General features: G+C 38.2%; 1 long non-coding RNA gene across 1 annotated transcript in view; it reads right to left on the bottom strand.

Annotated features, from left to right (window-relative positions):
* Positions 1-13,116, bottom strand: part of LOC140847494 (uncharacterized) — a 358,087-nt gene that overhangs the window by 116,750 nt on the left and 228,221 nt on the right. Inside the window, exon 2 of the long non-coding RNA XR_012127558.1 lies at positions 7,146-7,366. This is a non-coding gene — a long non-coding RNA (uncharacterized lncRNA). The remainder of the gene's footprint in view (positions 1-7,145; positions 7,367-13,116) is intronic.

Raw genomic sequence — 13,116 nt, 5'->3', positions numbered from 1 at the left:
TGGAGACTGAAGAGAACTAGGCTTGAGATGGATTAATGACTGTGCATTGAGCATTGACCCCCCCTATACAGAATTTTATTGTTTTTAACAACCATTCGATCAATAAATATGAGAGATGCCCTCTCAAAAAAAAATGGGTAGAGGAGCTGAATAGACAGTTCTCAAAGAAGAAATTCAGATGGCCAACAGACACATGAAAAGATGCTCCACATCGCTTGTCATCAGAGAAATGCAAATTAAAACCACAATGAGGTATTACCTCACACCAGTAAGGATGGCTGCCATCCAAAAGACAAACAACAACAAATGTTGGCGAGGTTCTGGAGAAAGGGGAACCCTCCTACACTGCTGGTGGGAATGTAAATTAGTTCAACCATTGTGGAAAGCAGTATGGAAGTTCCTCAAAATGCTCAAAACAGACTTACCATTTGACCCAGGAATTCCACTCCTAGGAATTTACCCCAGGAATGCAGAACTCCAGTTTGAAAAAGACAGATGCACCCCTATGTTTATCGCAGCACTATTCATAATAGCCAAGAAATGGAAGCAACCTAAGTGTCCATCAGTAGATGATGTATAAAGAAGATGTGGTACATACACATAATGGAACATTATTCAGCCATAAGAAGAAAACAAATCCTACCATTTGCAACAACATGGATGGAGCTAGAGGGTATTATGCTCAGTGAAATAAGCCAAGCGGAGAAAGAGAAATACCAAATGATTTCACTCATCTGTGGAGTATAAGAGCAAAGGAAAAACTGAAGGAACAAAACAGCAGCGGAATCACAGAACCCAAGAATGGACTAACAGGTACCAAAGGGAAAGGGACTGGGGAGGATGGGTGTGTATGGAGGGATAAGAGGGGGAATAAGAAAGGTGGTATTATTATTAGCATGCATAATGGGGGGGTGGGAGAAAGGGGAGGGCTGGGCATCACAGAGAAGACAAGTAGTGATTCTACAACATTTTGCTATGCTGATGGACAGTGACTGTAATGGGGTTTGTGGGGGGGACTTGGTATAGGGGAGAGCCTAGTAAACATAATATTCTTCATGTAATTGTAGATTAATGATAACAAAAAAAAAGAGAAAGAAAAGGGGGATTACTCCCTGATAGGATAAAACTAACTGCAAATCAACGATTAATGCATGCTTTACATATCCTTAATTTTGATCTTTCAAAGGGTCAGATGATCAGCTATGGAAGTACATTTTTCTGATAATATTCCTTTCTCTTAAAAAAAAAAGCAGTTCCTGTGTGGTGATCTCCAATAGGTTCTGCACAATGGTATAAAGGTCATGTCAAAGTGTGGGCAAAGGGTTTGTTTGTGTTTATACAGAGGATCAAAGCCTAATTTGGCTACACAGAAAACGAATTAAGATATGATATGACGAAGAACTTCGAACATCAACATCCTCTGGAAGAGTCATTCCAGAAGATGAACATAAAAAAACTTCAACAAAGATCCTGGTGCTGCTGCAGTTGTAGCTGCAGTCATCCCACTGGTTCCTGGACTTGCCATTGGAATGAAGAAGGAGATATCTAAGCTGGCCTGTGCATACAGTAAAACAACAAATTTGACTGGATCTATACTGTCGGAACTCAACCAAGAATTAGGAGAAGTGCATGTTGCAGTGCTCCAAAATCGTGCGGCTATAGACTATCTACTGTTAAAAGAACACATGGGATGTGAACAGTTCCCTGGAATGTGTTGTTTTAATTTGTCTGATTTTTCTCAAACTATTCAAATTCAGTTAGACAATATCCATCATATTATTGATAAGTTTTCACAAATGCCTAGGGTACCTAACTGGTTTTCTTGGTTTCCCTGGAGATGGCTGGTAATTGTAGGTCTGCTTTTGTTATGTAGCTATATTCCTATTATGTTAATGTATGTGCGCAATTTAATTAGTAGTTTAAAACCTATACATGCTTATGTTACTCTACAAGAAGATATGTCAAAGAAATAATCAATATTCCCATGTTTTCTTCCGTCTGCTACTTCTATAGCTTTTCTTTTTCCTTCCTAATTACAACCCTTTAGTAGAATTAGTGCCTCATATAGAAAATTACTGAGTATCGTAATTCTGCCAAGTGGTAAAGATACCTCAAGACAAATGCTGGGCATAGAAGCCACAGGGCATAAATATGCAAAGAAGTAAAAAGCTAACCTTCTCAAAGAATATTGCTTCTCTCTCACTTACCAACTTTATATTTCCCTGTATGGCCCCGGAAGATGACTGGTTAGCTAGAGACGGGTAAGATTCCTCAAGGGAGGAACAACCTAAGACAGGCACAGTCGCAGGGGGACCATCAGGAGAGAAATTGGGGACCAACAGAGGGGAGGCTTAGAACCTCACCCCTCTTGTTTTGAGAGAAATCTTCTGCATCCGTGGATGTTTTGCTGCCCTTGTCTAGCTTGGATTAATACTTAGTCTACAGGCACACACCTGATCATCTACATTTGTCCTCTTACAGCACTAAATTATGTTTTCTACCTTTATCTTGCATCTACCTACCACTTCAGCATTTTATTTAAAAAATAATAATAATAATAAGGGAGAAATGTGGGAATCACATATAAATCATGTATAAAAATCAAACAAATAATCATATCTGACTTGATTGTTTATAGTTCATGATGCATGATCAAAACCGAAAGTTTCTGTGATATGACTGCCCTTGCACTGTTCACCATGTAAGAACTTATTCACTATGTAAGACCTTGTTCACCATGTAAGAACTTGTTTGTTATGCTTCAGAAGATTGGAGACTGTTGAGATATAGGCTTGGGGTTGATTAATGATTGTGCATTGAGTCTCCTATACAGAATTTATTGTTGTTAACAACCATTTGATCAATAAATATGAGAGATGCCCTCTCAAAAAAAAAATTCTAAAATGTATGATATAGGCAGATTTTCACAAAGGAAAAGCTCACTGTTCATTAACATTTTTAGTCAAAACTTCCAACAATTGTTTAGAATTGCATGTATTATGTAATACAAATTTAATCATGGTATTTAAAAAAAAAAGTAACTTATCAAAAAACCTCTGGAGGACATTCTATGAGCAAAGGACCAAGCAGACACAGCCAGAGTGACAGGGTAATGAGCTTGAGGGTGGATTATTTCAGCCTTTGTCAGAAAAACCATCTCACCCTCATACAACGTACAGCCTAACCATTCATTGGCTCCCACAAGAAAAATCTATGTTTTCAAATTCTCCAGCAGCTTTAACTGAGGTACAGCTACTTTAAGCGGTGTTATCAGTAACTCCTTCAATCCTGAGGGACAGAGGCACTGCCTAAGATGGCCCTTAGTAGCCAGTGTAAGGCTGGAAAGAAAAATGGAAAACTGAAAGCAGTGAAAGAAGGGGTAGGAAACCACCAGGGCTGAGTGAAGACGAAGGAAATGAGTGAAAAGGATAATGGCAGGTGGAGTAGAGAAAAGAGAGGTGCATCCTGGGAACATATCTGTCCTCAACTCTGCATGAGCCACTCTCTCAACTTCCTTCAAGCTCTACATGAACATTACCTTTCCAGTGAAGCCTGCCAGGACCCCTTCATTCCAACATCGCCATATCTGCACTCTCCCCGGACCTGGCATTCCTTGTTGCTCCCACCCTGCTTGTTTCTGTTGTTTTTCCCATAGCACTTGTCACTTTCTACCGTACTGTATATTTCACTCATTCTTTGCACTTACTTTCTCTGATACGTGTCTCCCTACTAGAATGAGGGTAAGGATTTCTGTTTTCTTTAATTGTATATCCCAGTTGTGTAGAACAATGCCTGACACAATGTGGCTACTCAACAGATACTTACTGAATGTGTAAATGATTTCAAAACCAGTAATGTGTTGCTCTAACTGTAAAAGAGAGGAAAAATAAACACAGACATTTATATACGTGCACATACACATACACATATATTTTAAACGCATTCATATACTTTCATACGGACATGTTCGCATTTAACTCTGCCAGAAAAAATAACGGAGGTGAAGCAGAGACAAGCTTGCACCTTTATCTAGAATCACTGAGAAAGTGGTGGCTTGAAATGCTAACGCGGCTGCCTTATACTGTGTAATCCAGCACCATGAGCAATACCGTCATCAGGAACATAATTTTCTTATATAGTACACAAACCTCTTAGCCATGTATTACCTTCCCTTGATTTACATAGTAGTTGGCATTCCTGGAAATTTTAGCATATATTTAAATCCATGTGGAAATGTTTAGTGTTTATATATAAAATACAGCCAGTTCCTAGATTACTAGAAAATGATAAAGGTGCGGTATTTAAAGTCAATATTTTCTTGTGGCACCTGTCCACTAAAAAGCTAGTAGCATACCCCACCATTATTAAGGAAACCAAAAAAAAAAAGTTCTCATATTTGTCAAAGTACTCCTTATGCGATATTACCCCTCCTTCACTGAGAACCACTGACCTAAACCGTCCCCAGCGGAGGTGGCTCACAGATCCTGTAAACAGTCCTTGACACTTCAGCAGAGGGCACACAGAGGTGAGCGCTTCACTAGTCTCACTTGCCTTCAAAATAGCATGGCGGCCCCCCATGCTTGCAAAACCAGTCCTGGCTTAAAAACAAGTATGCATCTAAGTTAAGCAACACTTTCATGAATTTAGTCAAAGTAGACATTCAAAGGAATTTTGATCCCAGTCTTACTATTTTTTGCTTTCAAACGCAATTTTTAATGACGTGAATTAACCAGAAAATGTTCTCAAGCTACTACCTAACTTTATACTTCGATTATTCAACGTCAGAACCACCAGTATAAATGCCCAGAAAAGAGTAATTTTTCTTAGGTAATGAGTATGAAGCAAGTCTGATGCATTATATTCTCTATTTTACTTTTAAAAAGCAAAGAAAGAAAGTATACATTTATACATAATCACAGATAGAAACGCGCTAAACACTTCCTTTTGCACATATTTGCACATAGTTAAAAAGTTACGAGTTCTGAACATTAGCATTGCAAATACATATACGTTGTTTTCAATTTAGTTCTAAGCAGAACTACTTTGATGCCTTTGGCAAACACACAATACATCACTGGAAACACAGGCACATGCTGTTTGGGAATTAGCACGCCCTCATCTCCATCCTCTCCTCCTGTCCCTGAAGAAAATTTCAAATTTGTTCGGCATTATCATTACCTAATGTTGATCAGCTTCCTTCCTATTCTGGAGTTTTAAACTGCAGATTTCAGTGACACCCAACATTGAGACATGAGCAATAAATCTGCAGTTATGAACAGCTTGCTTTTATGGAAATATGTCAAACTGAATATATTAAAATGATAACTTTCACATCAGCTTGTCACAGCTTCCTTTTTTTTCTTTTTCCATGCTGGCAAATATGCATTTAAATAAAATACCCCATTTGCTACTTAATGTATTTTTATAAATATTATAACTTCTACAGACAAGGAAAACTAAGCATGTCAATGACCTTAGAATCAAGAGTTACACATTTTCTTTATATTTTTTTCTGTAAGCATTGCTCCATGAGTACTATGCACTGAACAAGGGATCAGATGACTGAGTCCCAGCTTCACCAATGGGCCTTCTCCAAGGCATTCTATTACTTTGAAATAGCTGTTACGGAACAATTGCAGAAGTCAGGGCATTTCCGGAAGTCAGTCTTTATCTTAGAGCACTATTGTTTGCAAGGACAAAGAAGTGAATCCAAATATTAATGGATATTCTTTAGGACTGAAAAATGTACAGAATTGCAATGCCTTTGATTCCTAGATCAGAATATATTTGGCTTCTGTGTGTCTATCTCCTTTATTGACCCACCTCCTGGCCAATTTCTCTCTGCCTCACTCCCCAGCTGCTGTTTCAGGTCACAACTGATTGACCTTGTGTCTTTTTCAACATTTCTTTGGCAGTTTCCAGCATCTCTCTTCTTACTCAATTGTAGAGCAGAAGACTTGCAGGGTAACAGTGTGTGCAGATTTCTAAATCTCTGCGTTAGTATTTATCCAGGGCTTAAATCATACTTTAGGAATGACTTCCTTAGGGATTAGTTGATAGCAATATTTAAATGTTTGCTTAAAAAGGTATGATCACAAGTTACAAAGACCACTTCCACTTAAGAAATGAAGGACAGTGAATTTGGACACCTTTATTGTCCTCTTCCCCTTTAATCTGTTCACCTAGAGAGCAGGAGACAAGGGTCTATCTAAAACCTTGTTTCTCAAAGTATGGTCTTGGGACCAGCCACATTGGTATGACCTGAAAGATTGTTAAAAATGCAGAATTTCAGGCCCCATCTACTGAATTAAAATCTGCCTTTTAGCAAGATCTCAGGTGATTGGTATGCATGTTAAAGTTTAAGAAACTCTGGTTTAATAGGAGTGTTGCTGGTATCACTAAAGCCCTTCAATCACAAAGCCCTACAATTGCTAGTAATACACTAAAGCTGTATTAATGACACCAAATCCTTAGGGCAACTACCTCTCTAGTTCCCCTCTTTCCATCGTGAGGCCACCTGTGACCCCAAAGCTGGAATTATATTCTCCAAGTCTCATTTCTTCATCCCCCACCCTTCCAATATCTCAAGATAAGCACATGCCTGGGCCCAAGAGGAAAGCTCAGCAATAGCTTATTCGATTGAACTGAAACCCAACAGAGCATGTGTAAAGTAATGCTCCTCCAAATCTATTTGGATTACATATCTGACGTGATAAACTTCTTACCGCTTATTCAACTGGCACCCTGTGAGGTAGGTACATGTTTCTTTTTCATCTCTTTCCTTCTTTTGAAAATCAGTAAGTGGGGTGTCATATATTTCCTAGAGATTAAATTAATATTGTTGCAAACTTTAGTATGAAGTTGGTATTTCAATACTTTCCCCCAAAATAACATTAGAACAAACTAAGGCATCAAGTTTTATTCATGAAAAAGGAGAATACAGGCTATTCTTGCTTCATCAAATAAGATCTCTATATATTTTTAGCTTTTTGGATTAAGCAATTGATTTTATATGTGGGCATACCATTTTGTATAAGATTTTATTGTATTATTGGAAAGTTATGATTCCAATTTTATTCATTAAATGATAAGCCTCATTAAATAGTGGCAAATGGTATTTAATGTTTCCAATTATACATCCCTACCTTGTGTCACGTGACTTGCAGTGTCCACCTGTGGCAGGGGTATACTTTCTTGTTCCAGTGACATCAGACTTGGTCATAAAATCTTCTTTGGCCAATGAAATGTGTGCCATTTCAGCGGAGAAGCATTAACAGGCATCTCTAACTTCTGCCAGCTCTCTCGCCTTTTCCTTTGCAAAAGGATGGCATATTTCAGAGGGTGTCTGTTCCTTGTAGCCTGGATCCTGGAATGAAGAAACATGGGAAACAGTCATTTAGCTTGACCTGCACCCAACATGCAGAGAGAATGAGAAATCCTTTTTCTTAAGTCCTTGAGTTTCAGAGTCATTGATTACCTAAGCAGAAGTAGAAAAAGCTGACAACTTATTTTGTAATCACCATACAATTTTATTAAATTTTAACATTTCTGACTGTGGTAGAAACCATAAAATGGCCAACCATAATCACTCATCCTGGTATTCATTCCCTGGGGTAAGTCTTTCCCCTGGCAGGACCTGTCTCTTGCTTCTAAGCAACTGAATATGAAAAGTGTGATAGAGTAAACCTTCCATCGTTGTTACATTATGTTATAATGGTGGGCAACGTTTAAGAACTACAAACAGCCTCTAACACCTAAAGGTGATCTCTAGCTATTAAGAGGCTTCTAGCCAAGAGACCTAAGAAACCAGGGCACTCAATACTACTGATATAAGCTAATTAATTCTTCCAACAATGTAAGTGACCTTGGAAGCCAGTTCTCCCCCATTTGAGCCTCTAGATAAGAATGCAGCCCACCTGACAACCTTGACTACAACCTTGGGAGACCCTGAGCAGATGAGCTAGCTAAGCCAGACTGAGACTCCTTATCCTCACAAATTGTGATATAATAAATGCAAATATTTGAGCCACTGACTTTGTGGCAGTTTGTTACACAACCATAGAAATTAAACACACTGAATATAAAAGCACTATTTATTGAAAATTCAGAAAAATTTAAATAAGAAAATAAGTCATTCACACTTGTATTACAGAGAAAATATTTATCATTTTTAACATTTTAGTACAATTTCTCTAAGTCTTTCCTCAACATGGTCTCTATATATTCTTAGTCTATCTTTGAAAGTGCATTTGCAAGTTGGCATTCTGTTTTTCTCACTGGTAATCATAGAATAAGCTCTCTACCCCTAGGAGGTGAGTTCCTTGAGAGCAGGTTCTTTGTTTTGATTACCAGCACATCCTTAGCACTTGTAGTAGTGCCTGACATATAACAGCATCTAAATACATATTTGTTGAATGAATGAATGAATGAATTCATGTTTTACATCCATAGTAATTCTTCATAAACTTTCTTCCAGTGACTGCATAAAATTCCATCAATGGAATGATGATAATCTACCTAACCATTCCTCTATTTTAGATACATACTGAGACAGCATCCCCTGCTGCTAATATAAGAAAACTATAGACTGTCCTGGTTGGGAGGGACCTGAAAGCAAAGGTCACAGAGCCAGTGAGCAGAGGAGTTCAGGCCATCATCATTTCCATATGGAGTATTTCAAAAGGCTCGTAATGTTCACCTTGCTTCTTTAATCCAGTCTTGGCCTATTGTTAGATTAATTTCCTATTACACAAATGGAATCATGCCTATCCCTTCCCTATAAAATCCAATAACGGATCCCTCTGCCAAACAGTGTCCAAACTCCTGAAGTCACACGGGGCCCTCCCAAGTATCACCTCATCTATACATGCCTTCAGCATTGTTTTTCCTAAGTTCTTCCATGCTTATTTGTAACTCTTCAGATCATCACCCTGAATGTGCAATGTGCTCATGAATCCTTGTACTTCATTCCCCTATTGGTGTTTCTGTAACCTGGGCTGTTTGGCCATCATTCTCTAGCTATCAAAATGATCAGCATTCTTCAAAGCCAAGAAAAGTGCCACCTAGTAAATGACATTTTCCCTGAACCACCTAGTCAGACTGAAGAGTTCCCACCTCTATAATTCCATCCTGTCTTGTGTCACAAAAGTTATGACTAGCTCTTCCACTAGATGGATTTCCCCTTGAGGGCAGACACTTGCTTCAACAAAACAGAAAAAGCCCCTATTTTCATGAAGCTTACACCACAGAAACAGAAGAAAGACTTGAACAATTCAACTGCTCTGTGATGTATTCTCAGAAGATAAACTAAATCAAGGTGAAGGGATAATGTGGAACTGGTGTGTGTGGGTGCATGTGTAGATACACACCCATAAGCTGTTGTTATAGTGTGATCAAGATAGGCTTCTCTGATAAGATGGCATTGGAGCAGAAACTAAAGGAAATGAGGGGGTGAGCAATTTGAATATCTGGAGGAAGAACATTCTTGATTTTGACCATAGAAGTGAAATGATCAGACTCGTGTTTTTATAGGATCATTCTGACTGCTTTCTTGAGAATAGACAGTAGAAGGTCAAGGGAAGAAGAAAGGAGACCAGTTAGAGAGCTGTTACAATAATCTGGTTAAGAGGTGATGGTGATTCACACAGGGAGGTGGGGGTGGAAGTGATGAGAAGTAGTCAGTTTCTGAATATACTTTGAAGGTGAGACCCTCAGATGTACGCTACCAACTAGAATGTGAGCTCCACGAGAGCTGGAAAATTTGTCCTTTTTAGTACTGCCTTATCTCCAGTAAGTAGAACAGTGTTTGGCACTTAATAAATACTCAATAAATAAATGTTAGTTGAGCAAAGAGCCCAAATGATATGCTAATGGATTAAATATAAATTTTATGCGAATGTGAAGAGTCAAATGGAGTTCCAGCTATTGACCAGAACAAATGGAAGAATAAAGCTGCCACTAATGGATATGGGGAACACTGACATTACGGCATGCCTGGGAGGGTTGGAAATTAGGATTTCTGCCTTATATGTGTTAAGCTTGAAGTGCTTATTAGAAATTTAAATGAAGTATCAAGTAGACAGTTAGGTATATGAATTGGGGTTTCAGGGGAGAGGTCTGAATTGATGATATATATCAGGGAGTTGTCAGCAGCATGTAAATAACATTTAAAGTAATAGAACTGGATTGGGTCATGATGGGATTTAATGGAAGAAAAGAAATCTGCGGATGAGCCATGGTACCTCAATAATAAGAGGTTGGGGAGAAGAGGATCTGGCAGAGACAGAAAGAGGACTAGGAGAGGGGGTTGTGAAAGCCAAAGAAAGTGAAGCAGGAGAAAGTGAGATGAAGACTGAGAATTGAACACTGAATCTGGTGACGCAGAGGCTGTTAGTGACGTGATAACAGCATATCTTGCAGAACAGTATTGGTGACATCCTGATGGAAATGACGTCAAGAAGAAAAGTGGGGAAGTGGAAGTCAGTGAGTATAGATAATTGAAGGAGTTTGATTGTAAAAGGCAGCAGAGAAATAGGCATAAATACACACACATCACACACTTATTTTATAGGCTTACTACAAGGCTTCGATTTGAAAATGTTTTGACAAATGTCAAGTATTAATTACCAATATCTCCTTTTGTTTTTTTAATTATGTAAAGCAAGTCTTCTCAAAATCAGTCTACATGGATATTTAATGTCCTACTACTAATTAAACACCATACTATTACTTCCAAATTAGTTCCACAGTCAGGTTACTTTGGTCCTCTATTTGTTGTCAAACTTCTATATAGATACCTCCTCCTCAACTAGACTGCTTGTTCCTTAAGGATAGAAACTGTGCTGGATTCTGGTACATTCCCATGGTCTTGTCCAAGACTAGGTGCAGAATACACCTGCAATAACTGTTTATTAGATACATAATTGAATGATGAAATGAATATTAATATGAATATAAAAGCATAAAAGAGTGACAATCATGTAGGCACTTTAGTATCTTTCTAAAGTTATACAGTAAGCTTGTTTTCTGTGTTGGTCGGAGATGCCTGTTGGCTTCTTAGACAGCCTGCCAATACAACCAAGACACGCTTGCAAAGTTTCTATTTGTAATAATCTCAGATGCACATGCAGTCAATAGTGCCACCCCAAATCAATGCATCCTGCCACAACAAAAATTAATCTGCCCTTTCCTTGTATAACACAAGCCAAGTTCAAATAACCTTTAAGGAAATATGTTATTACATCAAGAAATAAAGTCAGTCTTCTTATACAAAACCTTATACAGTGGCCACTGTCATTACCACCCCCCTCTCTTCAAGAAGGTAAACACTAGGAACTATGAAGCAGTTGGAATAGTGCCTGTGATTAGGACAATATTGCTACTGTGAGTTCTGCTATTCCCCACATCTCTGGCCATCATTCTCACAGCTAGTGGAATCTATTCCCTGGCACGAAGAAAGGGGGCCCAAAGAACAACCGGAACATGCATTTCATGAGAAAGAGGGAACTTGGTGGGTAACAATTAGCAGGAACAATTTGAGACATTTTGATTGCTTTTATATTAAATGACTGATACCAGCTAAGACTTTCTTAACCTCTCTCGTGGCTCACAGCTATGTGGCAAATAGTTACTTCATCTGCTATAAATGCCTATCAATTAATTTAGCTTTCATACTGCTGGGTAAATTCCACAGTCTCTATCTGCAAGTGCAAGGAAAGCAGCTAATTCCTTTCAATCCAAGAAAGAAAAACTGATCATTGTGCTGCATGTCTCATTTTCAGAAAGACTCTAAACTCTATCCACCCGTCCCTTGTTTCCTGATCGAGCTTCAGTTATCTATCCTGAGGGATAAAAACAGCAGCAGAAAAATCCATATTTTCTCTTAAGCTTTAGAAATGCTTTCTGTGATCATGGCACTAGATATCACTTCACAATTTTGTTTTGTTTATGCTCCTTTTCAAATGTCTTTGTATCTCCTGAGTGTGCCAGCTGGGGAAGGACAAATGGAGCCTATTGCAGAAAGGATTAAAAATGACCCCGATTTGCTTCAAGAAAGATGGGAAGGGGTGGGTGTAAAGGAGTGTACGTGAAACAAAACTGACTGTCGGCTGATCATCAGTGAAGCTGGGTGATGGGCACATGCAAGAGGTTCACTGTATCATTCTCTTCTCAGCTGTCTATGTTTTAAATTCTCCATAATATAAAAGTCATTTCAAAACTCAAATGAGGCACAGTCTACAGTACATCAACACATGCTGAGATTTATTGAACATTTAAGACGTTTCAGACAGACCCTCTTGCACTCTGAGGAAAAGATAAATAAGCCACTGTACCAGTCTGAAAAGAGCTAATAACTTAGTGGATTTAATTAAAATATTAATAAGTTGTAAAACACTTAGTGATCACTTACTTTATGCCAGCACTATGTTATCTCACTTAAACCTCACAGAGGCTCAGAAAAGTTAATGGCTTGAATAATGCTATACAATGAAAACAACGGAGACTAGATTCAAGCCTAGGTCTGATAATGTCCCACTTACATAGTTATGAACACTAGGATATACACTGAATCCATAGTTATTACTGCATCACTAGAAGAAATCTTTCTCGAAGAAACATGTCTTTGTGCAATAAAAGGGTCCTACTGCTTTGTCCGGTACAGAGCCACAAAAAGTAATATTGTTCACCAACAGAGAAAACATTCTAATTCTCTAATAGCCTTACAGAATTAAGCTCACACATGGCATGTAGGTAAGGTATTGTCTATAGGATGCAACAGAAGTGATCTCTAATTCAGCAAACAATTTATATGTGTCATCTGCCTTAAATAAGTAAATCAAGCCTGTCCATCTGAAATAAAATAGATGAAATTCATTAATACTACTACTATCCATCAAAAAATAGTTTCAATGCTTTTATTTTTATTAGGGCTGAAAACACATCTTGGCCTATTTCAATCTATAGTTAATTTCTGAAAGCATCTCATTTGTGGACAGCAGTTCTCCTTGTTTCAAACAGTCTGTCTGATTTTGAACTCGAAGTGAACAGTAAGAGACAATTCACTTGCAGAGAATGTTCTGTTCAAATTAATTCCAAGCATAATTTTAGCAAAGCAAT

This window comes from Manis javanica, chromosome X (assembly GCF_040802235.1).
Source record: "Manis javanica isolate MJ-LG chromosome X, MJ_LKY, whole genome shotgun sequence".
In the NCBI taxonomy this organism is placed as follows: domain Eukaryota; kingdom Metazoa; phylum Chordata; class Mammalia; order Pholidota; family Manidae; genus Manis; species Manis javanica.
This window is presented reverse-complemented; position numbering and strand designations above follow the sequence as displayed.